The sequence below is a fragment of the Mandrillus leucophaeus genome, unplaced genomic scaffold (genome assembly GCF_000951045.1).
Source record: "Mandrillus leucophaeus isolate KB7577 unplaced genomic scaffold, Mleu.le_1.0 Scaffold211, whole genome shotgun sequence".
NCBI classification, from domain to species: domain Eukaryota; kingdom Metazoa; phylum Chordata; class Mammalia; order Primates; family Cercopithecidae; genus Mandrillus; species Mandrillus leucophaeus.
Window position 1 is genome coordinate 2155835 of NW_012102155.1, and position 17541 is coordinate 2173375.

The following is a 17541-nucleotide window of genomic DNA, read 5'->3' on the forward strand; positions in this document are numbered from 1 at the left end:
CAGAAACTGCAAGAACTTTTGCACCAAAGTGCAAGCTTGCCAAGGAATCAGTATGGGAATTCAGAGAGCACAAAGTTACAGAGAAATAAGTAAATGTTTTTGAACAGATTACAGGGGACAGTAATCACCAGAATGATTCTCACTTTTATGGATTGACACATATATTCTTACTTTGGAAGAAGCTGCATCTAACTTTGGACTTTGGTTCAAGGCAGATGGTATATAAACCAGTAGCAAGTTCATATCCAAGGGAACTGCTCACTGCAAAGATTTCGCCTCATGGCTGGTGCCATAATTTTGTCTTTGATAGGCTACTCCAAAATTTCTATCATGCTGGTAGATTTCAATGAAATAGAGCCCCAGGTGCCCACTCCCACCTGGCCCCCAATATGAGCCAGCAGTGGTGCCCACCTTGAGCATGCTGAGGTAGAGCCTGCTGCTGGGGCCCGCCTTCCTGCCATTCACCTCCAGGTGCTACGTTGCTGTACATCTTGCAGTGGAACTCCATTTTGCTGCACAGCACTGCTCTCTGGTTGGCCGGTAACCCCCATGCAGAATAGACCCATGAGAAGATGTTCTGGGAGTGCAGATGGGTCTGGGAGCTTCCCTCCTACCTGCACCTTCAAGGTCCAGTGTGTGTGTCCTCTGGATGCTACTGAACTTGTGCAGGTGTAGTGGCTGCTGTGCAGGGGCACTATGCTCTTCATGACCAGGCTCCACTGCGAGTGCCACAGCTTGATTCCCTGATTCCGTGCTCTCCATGGAACTCCTTGTGCTCTTCAGCCAGAAGATAGAGGGAATGGGGCTGCCACATGACGGAAGCAATTAGAGTTGGTGGTCAGCAGCTTCTTCACCATCCAGTAGGGCTGAGCCCAGCAAGGGTCCCCTGCTGTGTTTTCAGCCTCATCCTCCCATCTTCCTTACCTCCCCAGGATGGATCACCTGTCACACACACATTGACTAGGCACAGCACATGCTAGGTGAGCTGCTGCCAGCAGATATTGGCCTCCTACAGCCTCGTGGAAGGCGTTCCTCACCTACAGCTGCTGGGGCCCCCACCGGGATGAAGTCCAGGACACCAGCCTTGCGCCATCCTTTTCCCAAAGAGTGAGTCCCGGGGGACCACCTCTAGGCTGGTGGCAGCTCAGCTCTGTGGTGTCTCTGCTGCCAAAGACCAACTGCTTCTGCTGGCTGGACTCAGGCCTCACCATGCAGCAACTGGCCAAGCTCGCTGCCCACCCAGCCCTCCAGCCTTGGCCTGCGGCCTATTGGTGAGCTGGAAGTCCCTGTGCACGAGTGAAACTGACTATTCTATTTTTGTAGGTGAATAAATTAAAGTTCAAAGAAGAGAATTTATTCTCTTAACATTTTTTATGTTGCTGTTTATTTTAACAAACACTTATATGGAACTTTTTGGTTTACAAAGTACTTTGTTGTTTTTATTTGATCGCTAGAATCCTGCAATGTAAATACTCTTGTGATAACAAGTCTTTTTCATATATAAGAAAATTGCAGCTAGGGAAGATGAAGTGAATCATCATTTTTGCCTTCTTCCTTTCACCATCCTTTATATCCACTCAGTCCCTAAATCCAGAAGAGACTAAATTTTAAATATCACTTGCCTTTTTTCAAGTTTTGATATCTCCACCACTGCTGCTATAGATCAAGTCACCTCACATTTTTCTTTTGATCACAGGAATAGTTCATTATTGACCCACTTGCTTCCAGACTTGATCCCAAACCATCTCCAAATATTTTAAAACAAAGATATAATCACATCACTGCTAAGTTTAAAATCTTCAATAATTCCCAGAGTGCATGTCAATCTATGCAGAGTACACGGGCTAAAAGCCTCCTTCAGATCTGCCTCTGCCTGTGGATTTAGCCTCAGCACTTGCCATTCCTGTCCACTTTCTCTTCCTCTACCAAATCCATATCCTCTTTTATATTTTGTAGTTCTTCATGTGTCAGGTCAACTGATAATGGGAGAGCAGGAAAGGGAACATTTCCTTCAACCTCAGGTGAGGAGACCGGATTCACTGAATTCACTTGAATCTCTATTGCCTAGTATAGTGTTGCATATTTGATAGATACTCAGCAAAGATTTGCTGAATTAATGGATGATTGAAAGGTGGGTTCCTTTATTTCCATTCAAGGCCAAAGTCGCAGTGCCTTTAATCAAGTTACAGTATCTCTATTTGCTGATGACAGTGAGGCATGGTTTACTTACCCCTGAATTCTTGACATATAATGATGAATAGAGCTTTCGTTTAGGGTTTTTTCCCCCTCCAAACCTATTCTAATACCCGTCAATCACTTTAAACTTTAGATATTGGTTGGCCATCTCTTCTAGATTGTGTTATTCAGGGATTTTCAGAGAAATAGAACCAATAGGATGAATATATGAAATCCAGGAAGAGATTTCTTATGAGGTATTGGCTCACATGATTGTAAAGGCTGTAAGTCCCAGTATCTTCTGTCTGTGAGCTGCAGACCCATGTGTAGTTTGAAGGCCTGAGAGCTGGAGAGTTGATGATATACATTCTAGCGTGACTCCAGAGGTTTGAGAAGCAGAAACACCAAGGGCAGCAGAAGATTCAATATCCTGGTTCATGCAGTCAGGCAGAGTTAAGGCAAACTTTCTTCATTTTTTTGTTTTTTTTTTGGTTGTTGTTTTATTCAGGCCCTCAGCAGATTGGGTAGTACCCACCCATTGAAGAGGGTGATCTACTTTACTCAGTCCACCAATTTAAATGTTAACCTATGCCAAAAATACCCTCACAGACACACACAGAAATAATGTTTAACTAGCTATCTTGGTGTCCTGTGGCCCAGGTAAGTTGATACATAAAATTAACCATCCCATAGATAACATGTATATCCCCAAATAACTTCACCTTTTAGGATATTTTATTAATATACTATTAATTTATTAAATTGATGTAAGTTGTGAAGCTTGTACAAATAAACAGTAGAAAGCCCTTTTTTGCATTTGGCAGATGTTAATTTTCTTTTAAGCTTTACTTTTTATGTTCAAGTATAAAACATTTTAATGTATGCCTGTTGTTATATTATAGATGAGGACTCCATTTTGTCCATTATTTGAGGTGAGAAACGAAGGACAACTTTTTCATTAGCCTTCCGTCTGGTCATATTAACATGGACATTTACCTTTAGAAATAATTGCTAGTTCTATTTTGTGGCGAGTGTATTAAAAGTGTGTTAATATTGTTCTCCTTTAATCTTTTCTGGAGAGAGGTTTATCAGTTTCTTAATTGACCTCCAATGTGCTTGAAAATTAAGAGTAATAAACACATGCAAAGTAATGCCTGTTTATATTCAACAGAAAAATCCTCTGAGCTGAACAAATGTTTGACTCAAACACTGCCCGTATTGTTTGTTTCATTTTTTTTTTTCTGCTCAAAAGTATGAAAACTTTGCATCTGCAATTTATAACTAAGTACTTTTGCCTTGGTGATGTTATACGTTTGGTTTCATTTTATTTACCACTAGGTTGGCATTTTATAAAGTATCTTTTATAAAAACTTTTATTTTCACCTCCAACATGTTGGCTGATTATGCTGGGCTTGGATATACCTCTTTTGATGGTATTGCCAAACGAATGAAGGTAAGAGTGGTGGAAAAGAAGAAAGAGGAAGGTACTCTTGGCAGGTTAAGTTGGAGGACATCACTGCCAGTTGAGTGTAATGCAGGGCTGTTACAATCCTGCATATCAGACTGGGCACTCTTGGTTCCTTAGAAGAATTTTCTTTGACTGGGATGATGATGTGAAGTATAGATGGTGCAAACATGGGTGTGGTGCCCACAACTGGTATAGATAGTGTGTTTTAGCATGTAGCCTGTATTATTTTAATAGAATCTAGTGTGGCTCAGTTGTCTTGATGAGTAATTGCACAAATGGCACGAAGCTACTGTTAGTTCTACTCATGCCACACTAGTTCCTGAGTTAACTCTGTCAGAACAAAGAAATATTTTATTATAGCCACCTCCCCTGCCTCTGTCCCCAGGCCCGGTCATGGGCTCAGAATGGAGTGACTTCCATATTTGAGGGCTACTGACATAGCTGTGACTTAGCTATGACACTGATCATCCTTGGTGTCTGCTGCACAACCTCTATTCTTCCTACCACCTGCAGTAAGTGCTGAATGGCTGTGCAACTCATGAATCACAGCACTTCCTCCTATCCCTTCCTCCATATCATGTCTAGCTGGCTGGCCACTGTTGTCTATCTGTGCAAGTTTGCATTTCTGAATCTGAATTGACTGCCTTAAATCAAGCCAGAGCCCAACTGTGTTCTGTAACATGTCGTCAGTCTCAAATACTTACTGGGGTCCTAATGTGTATACATACGCCAGGATGACTGCCGCTGCCTGGGTCTCTTACCCCTGTGCCTTTCAAACAGGTGAACACTCAAATACTAGGCCTCGTCCCTTTCGATCTTATCCACCCAGAAGACCTGCAGAGCTTGTTACTATAATTGAGTCAGTTACTATAGCCCTTGTTCTGTTTAAATAATTAGGCATATCTTGCAACTCTTTGTAGCTTCCCTCCTCCCGTATTCCTAAACATCCATCATGACTCCTGCCCAAGTTAGTCTTAATTCTGAAGGCTTTAAAGCCCTATTAGTGTGCTTGGTTTGTCCATTGATTTGTAGGTGACAAAAATGTGTCAAATGCATTTGTCCCTGGAAGGCAGAAAATAATATATTCTAGAAGCTAGGAGACCTTTGGGAGTTTTAGACAGGAATAAAGGTTTCAATAGCTCATGAACTTTCTAATCACACTTTAATGGACATGCTTTTCTTACCTGTCACCGCTTGCTGCCATCAAAACCTCTGTTGTCATTACATGTCAGAGCTTTTAAAACTCAAGGTTAGCCTCAGAAGTAGAATCATAGTCCAGACACATAAATTAAGCTTGGGCCCCCTTGGATGTGAGAAATAGATAGAACATAAATATAATAGGCTGTCTGAAAAGCCCTCCATCTGAATTGGTTACGAGGTTGTCTTAGAAGCAGTGATTTATGCCTGTGTATCATGGACCCTTCTAATGACTCTAGGACAGGAAGGTGACCAGGTGACTGGACTGTGTCATTGTTCTGAGTGGAAAAGTCTCTGAGGGGGATTCAGGAGGTAGGTAGTTTTCATCCTGGGATACAAGCACATCACTGCAGAATGTAAGTGATCCGGAAGTTTTAGGAGAAAACTATAGACCAGAGAATACTCCTTTGATTGAGTTCATGTTTACTGAAAGGTGGTCTAGGTTGCATTTTTTTCTTCATTTTATTTTCAACTTTGCTGTCAAATTATTGTGCCAAATCAACAGATATAATTTAAAAACTTAAGTGACTTTTTCTAATTCAGATTTTCTGAAAGTGAACTCTGAGAATTATCTGCATCGGTATCCCCTTGGGTACTTGTAAAAATGCAGATTTCTGTGCCCTATCTGAGGCTCATTGAATGAGAATGCCAAGGGTAGGCCTTGTCTTACGTACTCTGAAATTTGAGAATAGTTTTTGAAGGCCATTTAGTTCTATTCAACCAGGGCAACTGTCTTATCACTGTGTATATATATAACAAGAGTGGGTTCTGTTGAGTAATAGGAAGCCTATGGTAAAGTTTAAAGCATGATTTGGTGTGGGAAAATTGGGAAAATGCTTCTACTCTGTGAATGGTGGGGATGAAATGCACAAGTGTTTTTGTTGTTGTTGTTTTGTTTGTTTGTTTTGTTTTTGAGACGGAGTTTCACTCTTGTTGTCCAGGCTGGAGTGCAGTGGCACGATCTTGGCTCACTGCAACTTCTGCCTGTTGGGTTCAAGCGATTCTCCTGCTTCAACCTCCTGAGTAGCTGGGATTGCAGGTGCCCGCCACCACACCCAACTAATTTTTTGTATTTTCAGTAGAGATGGGGTTTCGCCATGTTGGGCAGGCTGGTCTTGAACTCCTGACCTCAGGTGCTTTTATGTACTGAAAGACACGGTACAGGGCATGGAGGGAGAATAGGGGAGACAAGGGTGGCCTCAGTGTCAAAAGAATAAGGCCTACTTTTGGATGGATCAAATTTGGCTACTGTTAGCCTGTAGAACTTAAGCATCTCTGTAGTGTCAATCCAGTTCATGTCTAGGTCAATTTTCAAGGTTAGCTCCTGACACTGCCCTGATTCTACTGAGCATCTGTCTCCTTCTTTGGGAAGAAGTGGGAAAGTGATTTGACATAGTGGCCCACGAGGGAATGTGCTTGTCAGTGTCACAGGTGGCCTGCCCTGTGAGGTTGCTAATCAGAACCTGGACTTATGTATTTTGTTTAGAAAAGCTAAGTCCCTCTAGAGGTCCATGTAATGCAAATTCGCCCAAAGAAGGCAGGCTCAGGAAGGAGGAGGGGGAAGCCAGGTGCTTGCTTCATTCAAGTAACCCAAGCACAGGATCCAAGTTCTGCAACTCTGAGTTGGGCTTAGTAAGCCAGGCCCACCAATCTAAGAGAATAAAAAATATTCTGGCCAGAATTGGGCCAACCAGAATGGTCCTCAGTGATCAAGAGTGTATGGAAAGAGAAGTGGAAGAAATGCAAGAGGATGAGCCAGATGTTTTCGGAGAAAACAGCTCTCTTTGTTTTTGTTCAGAGTCTTCTTTCTCCTTAGGACTCTGATATGAGTACATCTGAAAGAGGCTGGCTTGGGGGAAGGGGTAATACCACAGAGTCAAAGCCAGACTTTCCCCCAGATAACTAAGGCTTTCTCTTCTTGGGCCAAGCTTGTCTGACAGTCTCATTCTGTATGAGTTCTTTCCCAGGAGGCTCTTCAGTTTCTGAAGCAAACAGTCTCCTGGCAGACCCACACTACCAGGCAGCCAGACTTGGCAAAATATATCAGTAGCAAACAACGCAGCTGGGACTCCTGCTCTGATAAGATTCACTGGCAGCCTATCATGTGCCAGGAACTTACAGGGACATTATTTATTTGATTCCTCATAATAAATATATGAGAGAGGAGTTGTAATATCCATTCTATAAATAACTGAACTGAGGTTCTGAAAAGCTAAATAACTTGCTCAATCTCCCTGAGATACGCTGGTAGACAGAGGATTGGAACCCAGATCTGTATAACAAAGCTCACCCACACTTCTGCTACTAGACTACACTGCCAATTGGGCTTCATCATTAGTTTTGGAAACTCAAGGCCTGGCCTCTCTTATTTAGGATTTTGTGCTTGGAGGGATTGTGAGTTGCAAGGGCTGGAAGGAGAGTTCCTCCATATTAAACAAGATCCAGGAGGCTGGGTCTTGACAGGCATTCCCACCTTAGTTCTAATTATAACAAATATTCCTGAAAGTACTTAGACTAAAACTTTTAGAGATTTAAACCTGAAAAGGGATAAGAAGAAATAATTTCAAATTGGAACAAGACATGAGTCTCTTGCTTAGGTATCTGTTTTTTCCCATCTGAAATATTCATAATTTCATGAGGCTGACCTAGATTTATGCAGATAGAAATCACAATGAGCTTACAACTCAAAGAGTTCATCTTACTTTGAGTATGAGGTATAAAAATATAAAAGTGTAGTAAAAATTCAACAGATGAGAGAGCAACTGGAGAAGATTTGAATAAAATCACTCCTTTTCCATGTGGGTCAACACAGTACCACATATGAACCAGGCCTTTGGTTGAAAATGTAAGGGACACTCTCATAGTGACTTCTCTCGTAGCAGTCTGCCTCTGTTTGTGGTGTTGTCTGGGGTCATTGTTGAAGGTTATTGACATATTTCTGCCTCTTTTAGAGTTATCTGTGAAGCAGTACTCTGTTGTTGGATATTCCGCATGCTCCCAATGCTCAGGTGAATTCCTTGGAAGATACTGGGAGAAAACCTAGAGCTTATATGCCCATAATATCTAGACTATTGACATGAACTGGTAAAAACCAAAGTAGAGGAAAAAGATTGAACCAATAACTCAGTAGAAATTGATAGGTTTATATGAGCTTTGCTTTGTGGCTTGAACATTTTAGATACCCAAATTCCAAGCATTACTCAGTAGGGGCTGGAAATCAGATGAAGTCATCTAATATTTTTCAAGAGATGGAAGCCAATTATTTAGGCTTAGACTTAAGTAGAATACTTGAGAACCCCACTCCAAGCAGTGGCCTACTTATATGAATTCTTTTAATCATTTCTGGGTTAACTAGTAAGGATTATAGTCATCTTTATAAAACAATAACAATAATAGCAGCAGCAACAACAAAAATAGCAAGGACAACATCGACGGAAGCCATTAAAGATGTTGAAGAGGAATAAAAAGAAATAAGAGCTCGCTTTAACTATATTGTGAAGAAAAGAGAGAATTGCAGATTTCCATGTTTGGCTCAAAACATTTTAAAATAGAAATTTAGTTATGAATGATATTGAAGACCTGTATTTGAGAGTCTAAATACATTCTTATGAAACCATAGTACATTTTCACATGCAGTGAACTAGCAAACTGTAAGAACGAGTATACTAAGAACACATCCTTATATTAAATGGAGAGGAGTTTTTATAAAGATCTTGATTGTACACATATCTGGGAGACATCTTTTATATAAAACTTCTCCATCAAGCCTAATCCATCAGCATCTAATCCATCAGCAAGCCCTGCTGTTTCTATCCTCAAGTCCACTGCCCTGTCTCTGTTTCCACTACAACCACTGAGTCTAGTTACCATCATCTTTCTGTTATATAGTAGCCTCCTAACATGTGGCCTGGCTTCCATGCCACGTGTCTTCAATCAGTACTTCAAAGGGCAGCATGAGAGATTGTTTTGAAACACAGATTTGATTAAACTCCTATCCCCCTATCACAGCTCAGCCTACCTGATCTCATCTATGGCTCTTCCCTCCTTTCCTAACAATCCTCCAGTCTTCTTCTCTCTTCAGGCCTCTAAGCTCTATTTCCTCTATCATCATTTGTCCCACAAAACACATTATATCCTTGCTTTCTTTCTATGTGATGGATGAGCTCCTTCTTGACTGTCAGATGTTAGTTTGGATGCCACTTCCTTGGAGAAACCTTCCCCGATTATCCAGTTTGAAATAGGTCCCCAGCTATTCTCCACCACATGCCATGTTTATTTCCTTGATAACACTCAGCACATGTTGTGCTTGTTAAATGAACTTGCTTAGTCACTTGCTTGTGCGTCTCCCCATGTATACTCTAACCTCCTGGACGATGGGAGCATGCTGCCTTGATAAGTATTATGGACTCAATGCCTGGCACATGGGTGATGCTCAATAATTACTTGTTGAATGAATAATTAATTTGCAACACAGATAAATGAGGAAGCAGTTAATTTTTTAAAATAAATGAGTCTCCAGAGGCTTTCTTTAAATGATGACCATGCTTCGGGTCATTTAACACAATTAATTCACATAAATATCATTCGTATAAAAATTTTTATCTGCAATATAAAGTGAAGTACCTCTGAAATTATTTTGTGCTGAGTTGACTTTTCTTTTTCATTTTTTTTTTTTTTTATTTTTTGAGATGGAGCTTCACTCTATCACCCAGGCTGGAGTGCAGTAGTGCAATCTCAGCTCACTGCAACCTCTGCCTCCCGGGTTCAAGAGATTCTCTTGCCTCAGCCTCCCAAGTAGCTGGGATTACAGGTGTCCACCACCATGCCTCGCTAATTTTTGTATTTTTAGTAGAGACGGGTTTTTGCATGTTGGCCAGGCTGGTCTTGAACTCCTGACCCCAGTTGATCTGTCCACCTCGGCCTCCCAAAGTGCTGGGATTACAGGTGTGAGCCACCATGCCCAGCCCAGTTGACTTTTTTTCCTGAGTTACTAAGAAATACTTAGTATATACATTCTTACTACATTTTTCCTGATTTGAAGAGGAAAAAAAAGTCTCTGTTTTCTATCTACCTATCAAACTATACATTCCAAGCTCCTTAGAACTTATTTACACATAGAAATATCTTTTTACTATTATAGACATGTTTATGAAATTTCTAGAGCACTGAAATTTTCTAAATAAAATTATATTATGATTTATATTACCTTATAGATCCTTTATCTTAATTTTTAATGATTTTTAATAGGTGGAATTTGTAATTACTATCCTTTTCTTAATATAATATAAAAACATATACACACTTAAATTCAGTAGAGAAAATGCTACTTAAAACAACTCAAAATTATCTTGCAAATAAAAAGTTGCTAGGCAATGAGAACAAAATTCACCTACTGCATCTATCAGTGTTTGTTGTATTTGAATTTCCTTGTACCATCTTGAAATTTCTGAGGGCAGATCATACCTAATACCTCTTTCTTTATAAGATTTTCCAGCACAAATCAAAAATGTAGGTTGAAATGAAATAATAAAAAAAATGATTTTGCTAGTTGTACTCTCTATTACTTGGACTTAAAAAAAAAATAGCAGCTCCTGTATATGTCTAAATCCCCCACTTGTGGATTTGTTTGAAGTCAAATTTCCAATCAAATCTTTGGATACTCTGGCTTCTGTCGTGGGTTTTGAACTGGCACAGCTTCTGTGTGCATTACTTATGCCTTCCTTGGGGTCTGAACTGAAAGGCTTGTGGATTTAGAATGGATTAATGCTGGCATTTGGGGGATTACAGATGGAACATGAAGAAACTTTATTTCAAATAAGCACAATGCATGTATTTCATTTGTCTTCTTTTCTGTGCTTCATGAAGGTGAAAAGAAAAAATATTTTTCTACTTCTGTTGAAATTAAATGATCGAAATTATGTGATCATGATTTTAAGGGTTTAGTTTTACGCATTTGCATTATAGATTTCCCATAATCAACTAAGTTAATTTTAATTCATTTGGCTAAAGTGTTTTAATATGTTTCTTTCCCAAATCTTTTATCCTCTGAAAGGCAGACAGGGTATCAGCTAATTTTGTTTCTTCATAGGTTTGGCTGAGCTATTCAAATGAGCTGAAGGCTTACTTATTTTATTAGCCTAAGTATTCACATCTGATTAATATTTGGACAGTGTTTAGCTAGTAGCGAGAAAAGGAGTTTTAAAAATTAGCCCTGTCATATTTTAGGAAGCCGTTTAAAATGTGAAGTAGAATAACTTCTAAACTGTCTTCAAAAAGCAACTAGAAAATTAGCTGAGTTTAAAATATGTCACGAGATAATTAAGAAAGAACAGCTGAAATACATGAAGGAGATGTGGCTTTGTGGAAAAATACATAGCCACTGAAGTCAGAAGCTACAGATGCAGATTCTGACCCCACCATAATTTCTAGCTGTTCAAAGTTGGGCGAGTTACCTAACTTCTGTAAGTTCCAGTTTTCTTAATTACAAAATGAGGGTAATCATACTGACCTCAAAGGCATATTACAATTAAATGAGATACGTATGTGAAAGTGCCTAGCAAAGAGAATCTCAAGCTATAAAGAAAGGCATGAAATGGAAAGTATTATAAGAGGATGAAGAAACGAAGGGCGAGAGAACATTTGCTTCAGAGGGCAGAGCTCTCCTGGTCAATTTCATCCCTTTCCTCCCTCACTTCAAACTCCCCCAGAATGATTTAAACACCAGGCTTCTCCAACTCTTTGTTCTTGTGGGCCCTTTTCACTTGCAGTGGCATGTTTTTCTCCTGTCAGTAGCTGTCTGCATTTTCTAAGATAACATCAGAGGGCCTTGCCGCTTCTCTAGTTCTCAGGCTTGTTCTTATTCAAATCTGCAGACTAAGGCCCTGGAGCAGCGAGGGGAACTAGAACTCCTCAGGGGCTTCAGGTAGGAAGGGACATGTCCACTTCCCAGACAGAGGCCTGTTTTCTTATTTTCTTTGTCTTCCTGTTTTTCACTTTAATTTTCTTTTTTTAATGCAGGCCAGAACAATATGACCTACTTAACTCTTCACAAGCTGATGAATTGGTAGTAAGTAGGTAATTGAGACGGTTTAGACCAGTGCCGTCCAGCAGAAATACAATGCGAGCAATAAATGTGAACCACATGTGAAGACTACTAGAGAATTTAAAATTTTCTAATAAACACATGAAATTAAAAAGAGATAGGTGAAGTTAATTTTAGTAATGTATTGTTTTTAACCCAATTCATCTAAAATATTTACCCTTTCACTACATAATCAATATTAAAATTGTCTCATTATTAAAAATTATCAATGAGAGATTTTACATTCTTTTTTTTTTTTTCTCATCTCAATTTGAACAAGCCACATTTCAAACGCTTGTTAGTGACGACTGTTTTCTACAGTGCTGGTTTAGACAGATTTTCTCTCTCACACTCTCTCTCAATGCTGTAGAAGCATTTTAGGAATAAGCTAAATGATTGAGACCAAATTTTTCATATCAGGAAAGTGAGACCTAGAGAGACCAAGTAAATTGTCCCACATGTTAGTGAACATTGCAGATAATTAAGGTAATTATCCAGAACTCGAACTCAGTTCTCCTGACTCTCAATACATTGTTTATTTCCAATTAAACATCTAACTAACTTATCTGGGTTTTTTTTTTTTTTTTTTTTTTTTTTGAATCTTACTCTGTCCCCCAGGCTGGAGTGCGATGGTGCAATCTCTGCTCACTGCAACCTCCGCCTCCCAGGTTCAAGTGATTCTCCTGCCTCAGCCTCTCGAGTGGCTGGGATTATAGGCATTCACTACCAGGCCCAGCTAATTTTGTTATTTTTAGTAGAGACGAAGTTTCAACATGTTGGCCAGGTTGTCCTTGAACTCCTGACCTCAGGTGATCCGCCTGCCTTGGCCTCCCAAAGTGCTGGGATTACAGGAGTGAGCCACCACGCCCGGTCACTTAATCTGTTTTATAGACACATACTGGAGCTCAAAGAAGTGAAGTAATAGTGCATTGGGAGGAACTGAGAGATTTCCCAAGGAGAAAGATGACAAATTCCTGACAGGATTATTTCACAGTGTGGCCTCATTCATACTGTAAGAAGCAATTCTTCTGAATTTTATGGAAAAAGAAACTAGAAGGTCTAGTTTGTCATTTAAAAAAAACTTCGTAAAAATCCTTTACTGTTTCATCCTTATTTTTATTTTATTTATTTTATTTTATTTTATTGAGACAGGGTCTGGCTCTGTCACCCAAGCTGGAGTTCAGTGGGACAATCTTGCCTCACCGCAACCTCTGCCTCCCAGGCTCAAGTGATCCTCCAACCTCAGCCTCCCAAGTAGCTGGGACTACAGGTGCCCGCCACTACGCCTGGCTAATTTTTGTATTTTTTGTAGATACGGGGTTTTGCCATGTTGCCCAGGCTGGTCTTGAACTCCTGAGCTCGAGCAATCTGTCCACCTCAGCCTCCTTAAGTGCTGGGATTATAGGCATCAGCCACTGCACCAGGCCCTCATATTGATTTTAATAACTCTTTTAGTGCACAGCACTGTATTTGGCTTATAGAATTTCTCAGTAAACATTTGTCAAATCAATTTAAGAACTCAGTAGAATAGAAAATTAAAACTAGAAGAAATATTGAAAACCATTTAGTAAAGGTAATGATGGTAAAGTGTCCAATAATCCAACGGATTTTACTACTTTCCTCCTTCCCTTTAATGATTCAGAGGAGAGAAGTAACTTGCCCAAGGTCGCACTGCTCCTGATTTCAAAGAATCCGGATCTCTCTCAACTGCCTAGTGATTTTTTTAAAAACATGATTTCAACTACTCTGATTAAACGGAATTAAATCTATGGCTAAGCCATATCTTGTGAATGGAGGATGTTTGGAACCTCAAGATATGACATCTAATTTGGAAATTTGGAAAGCATTTACTGAGACAGAAAGAATGGTCTATTTCTTGAAAGTGCTGTTAAAAAGCAACAGAAATGCAATTATTTTGGATTTGTTTTAGTGCTTCAGTATTTTTAGAATTTCCCCATAAACACCTCCCTTGAGGAGCATACAGCACTTGGCATGCTAAAGTAACTCAGGATGCTTTCAGCAAATGCAGTTGACATCTTGACCAGACATCTGGATTTGTGTATGTCTGAGAAAGTACCGATACTTCTCCAATATATTTTTGCTTTTGAATCTTCAGTTGAACTAATACTTCCCCTCTTTGTTGAGCCTGAACACCTTCCTAGGGCTGAACCTAGACAATGGTGAAGATGGGGTTGTTTCTGTCCAAACACACTGCTAAAACTAGACTGCTAACTGTTCAGCGTGGACCCTGTGTTCCAGATGTATGAGGATATGTTTGAAGAAAGTCTGTGGCAGCAAGGGCTGTGGAGTGGCATATATGCTGAAAAATCTGATGAAATCAGGACGCCAGATTACTTGGTCTAGTGCAGTGATATTGTTCTGAGAAGTGAGGTGGAAGAAAATATCCCCAGGATAAAAGAGAACAGGATGAAAAATACTGGTTTAAAAAAAAGATATGGATTTTTCCTTCCCAGACAGATTGTTAAATAGGCTTTTCTTGTTCAGTGGGGTCTGGTAATGAAAGTTGACAGGATATTAAGGTTATTTCAGGTTCTACTGTCTCCCAGGGTCACATAAGCCTTCTGTTATGCATGTTAATCCATCTCAGCATTCCTGCCAGGAGCTGCCTAAGTAGGGCAATCGGTTTAGTATGCACCTTCCCCTTTACAGTTTAGTTGAGAGGCAAAACCTACCAATTAGCAGAATATGCATTGAAAATCAAGTGATACTTTTCTATTCTGAAGACATAGCACCAAAATTTGTGATTAATAAGTGATGAACCTAACTGTCGTTTCCTCAAAAATGCAAAGCAAAAAGAAGAAAGCAATACCTTCCTCCTCTCTCCATCTCTTTTTTTGGCACAGGCATGCCTGCGCCTGCACACGTGTACATTTATGTATATATAAAAACTATATGGTGAATTTAGCATCATAGACTGGAAATACTGGTTGGCTCCCGCAAAGCCCAGCTCATATTCTGACTTTCTCCCTGTTTAGACATACAGCTTCCTCATTTACAAACTTCCCACCAACTACCTCATTAGTTATAAAAAGGGAACATCACTAAGAAAACACTGGAGATGTAATCAAATCTTGGCGAAGAGGAAATATGGAAGTTTGATTCTAGCACTAATCCATTAATAACTGGGGTGTGTCCCCACCAACAAACACTACTCTAAATGATTCTTTGAAGGATATTACGAATTTCTTGTGGTTATAAAATAAACAGAACAACCTGTTCTAGTTGTTGCTATTTCAACTTTCATCTGCTTATTTTCTGCACAACTGATGACAGTAGTGGCAAGAAGTGAAGACTTTGGAATTAAACTGATTGGATTAGAAACCCAGCTTTGTCGTGTACTACATGTGTGACCAAAGCAAGTTGTTTAAGCTCTCCAAGCCTCAGTTTTCTCATGAGTAAAATGGCAATAATTGTACCTATATCTCAGGATTCTTATAAAGATTAAGTGAGATAGTACACAGTGCTTGGCGCCATAATTGATGATTCACTGGTAGTCACTGTGGTAACAATGAAGATAAACAAAAATTCAAGCTTTGTTCTAGTGAACTGTTGCTACCTTTTATCCGCCTCTTGAAGCTTAGTGACTTTGTATTAGAGCAAGGATGTTATATGCCCAAACCTAAGTGGTCAGTACCGAAGGAAAAAATATCTCTTTCTACCCACATTTATCTGTGAGCAAAGCTATAAAAGTGGGTTCCATTCTCTTCTCTTTTGATAAAAGCAAAATGTATTCACTCTAAGTGGCTATTAGAGGGCCAATCTCTGTACAGCCTATTCTATATAACAGGTACTCAAAACTCATTCACTCCGACGTGGCTTAATATTTTCTGTGCAGTGACTAGTGGTGGTGTAGGCTCCCAATAAAACATTATATCAACTCTCAAACCTCTGAATTTTTGAAGCAGATGTTTTCCTAACATCCTGTAAATACTCCAATCATCTGAAACTGCTGGGATTTCACCTTTGTACCATTTTTAGAAATATGCCCATTGAGTAATGGGCCTGTCTAATCTGTTTGACATTTATCGGTGCTCAAAGTGTAGCAAGGTTGGGAGATATAGCAGAGCACACTCTAAATAAATCAACAGAAGCAAACAAACTAAATCACAGGGGGAAATTACAGTGTCCAAATCATTTATACACTGGTGATTACCATTTCACCTGCGTCCAACTGATGTCACACTAGAGTTTCCAAAACTCTAGGAATCATTCATCAATCCAGTGAAACCTGCTCATCCATGGTTCCACATTGAAACTGGCCAATATAGTAAGAATTACAATAGTCCAGGACAGGACGATTAATTAGTCATGAGAAGGAACATGTGGAGAAGAAAATGTACTGGGTGGGAGAGGTTCTAGTATCATTCCTGGTATTAGTTAGCTATGTGATCTTAGGGTAGTCACTTTCTATGTCTGCCTCAGCTGCTTAACAAGAAGATTATGCATATCTATGTGTGTGTTGTTTGTGTGTGTGTGTGAGGGAGCTATGTTTGTGATTTTATAGTTTTGAAGAGATCAGAACCTCTATTTCAAATGATATTTAACTCAAAATCCAATACGTAAAATTGATTAAAGCAGAATTGATATGTTTGGAGAAGGGGACTCAGAGCAGACTGGATTTTCACTCATATATTGTGGGAGTTCTAAATAGTCTTTTATGAACACCCAGAGTTCTCTGTGCTCTGTGCAAAAACCTTTGGATTAGATGTTCTGTAAGGTCTCACCGACTCAAGTTTTATTTGAGTCTAGGAGAAGTTCCCCCTCAAGATAAAATGTTGGACTTTTGCAAATAATTTATTTTTAATGAACCAATTAATTAGCAAACTATGCAAATAATTTATTAAAGTAGTTTCAAGTCTCATGGGTCAGTGGGGTATTTTTTTGTGTGTGTGTGTGTGTGTGTGTGTGTGTGTGTGTTTTTTCTATATAGGGTCTTACTCTGTCACCCAGGCTGGAGTGAAGTGGTGCAATCATAGCTCACTGCAACCTCAAACTCCTGGGTTCAAGCAATCCTCCTGCTTCAGCCTCCTGAGTAGCTGGAAATATAGGCAAGTGCCACCACATCTGGCTAATTTTTTTTATATTTTATTTTTAGTAAAGATGAGGTCTTGCTGTGTTGCCCAGGCTGGTTTCAAACTCCTGGACTCTAATGATCCTCCTGCCTCAGTCTCTCAAAGGGCTGAGATTATAGGTGTGAGTGACGTGCCTGGCCAAGTTAGTGGTTTAATTTCTTCTTCTTCTTCTTCTTCTTCTTCTTTTTCTAATTTAAAGTCTGAGTTAATACAAATGCCTCTTTGTTTCTACCACCTTTTTTATTCTTGTAACAATTGGCCAAGTTGTGTTGTTCATTTTAAACTGTAAGCTTCTGTTTCTATAGGGATGGAGAAAGTCCCAAGAGACCGCTGCCCGACAGTGTCACCAACAATGTGAATAAGCTGTCGATGTACAAGATCATAGATTGATTTTGAACCTGCCAGGGATTTGAAGGAATTAAAGAAATCTAAATAAATCAAATCCCAGGAAAGACAAGTTCTTGCTAATAGAGAGAGGCCCATAGATGCCTCATTCCTGGTGGAGGAGGGGAAGGTAGAATGAATCT

General features: G+C 39.7%; 1 long non-coding RNA gene across 1 annotated transcript in view; it reads left to right on the forward strand.

The window, feature by feature from the left end:
* Positions 1 to 17541, forward strand: part of LOC105539917 — a 307648-nt gene that overhangs the window by 248690 nt on the left and 41417 nt on the right. The gene's annotated exons all lie outside the window — the stretch shown is intronic.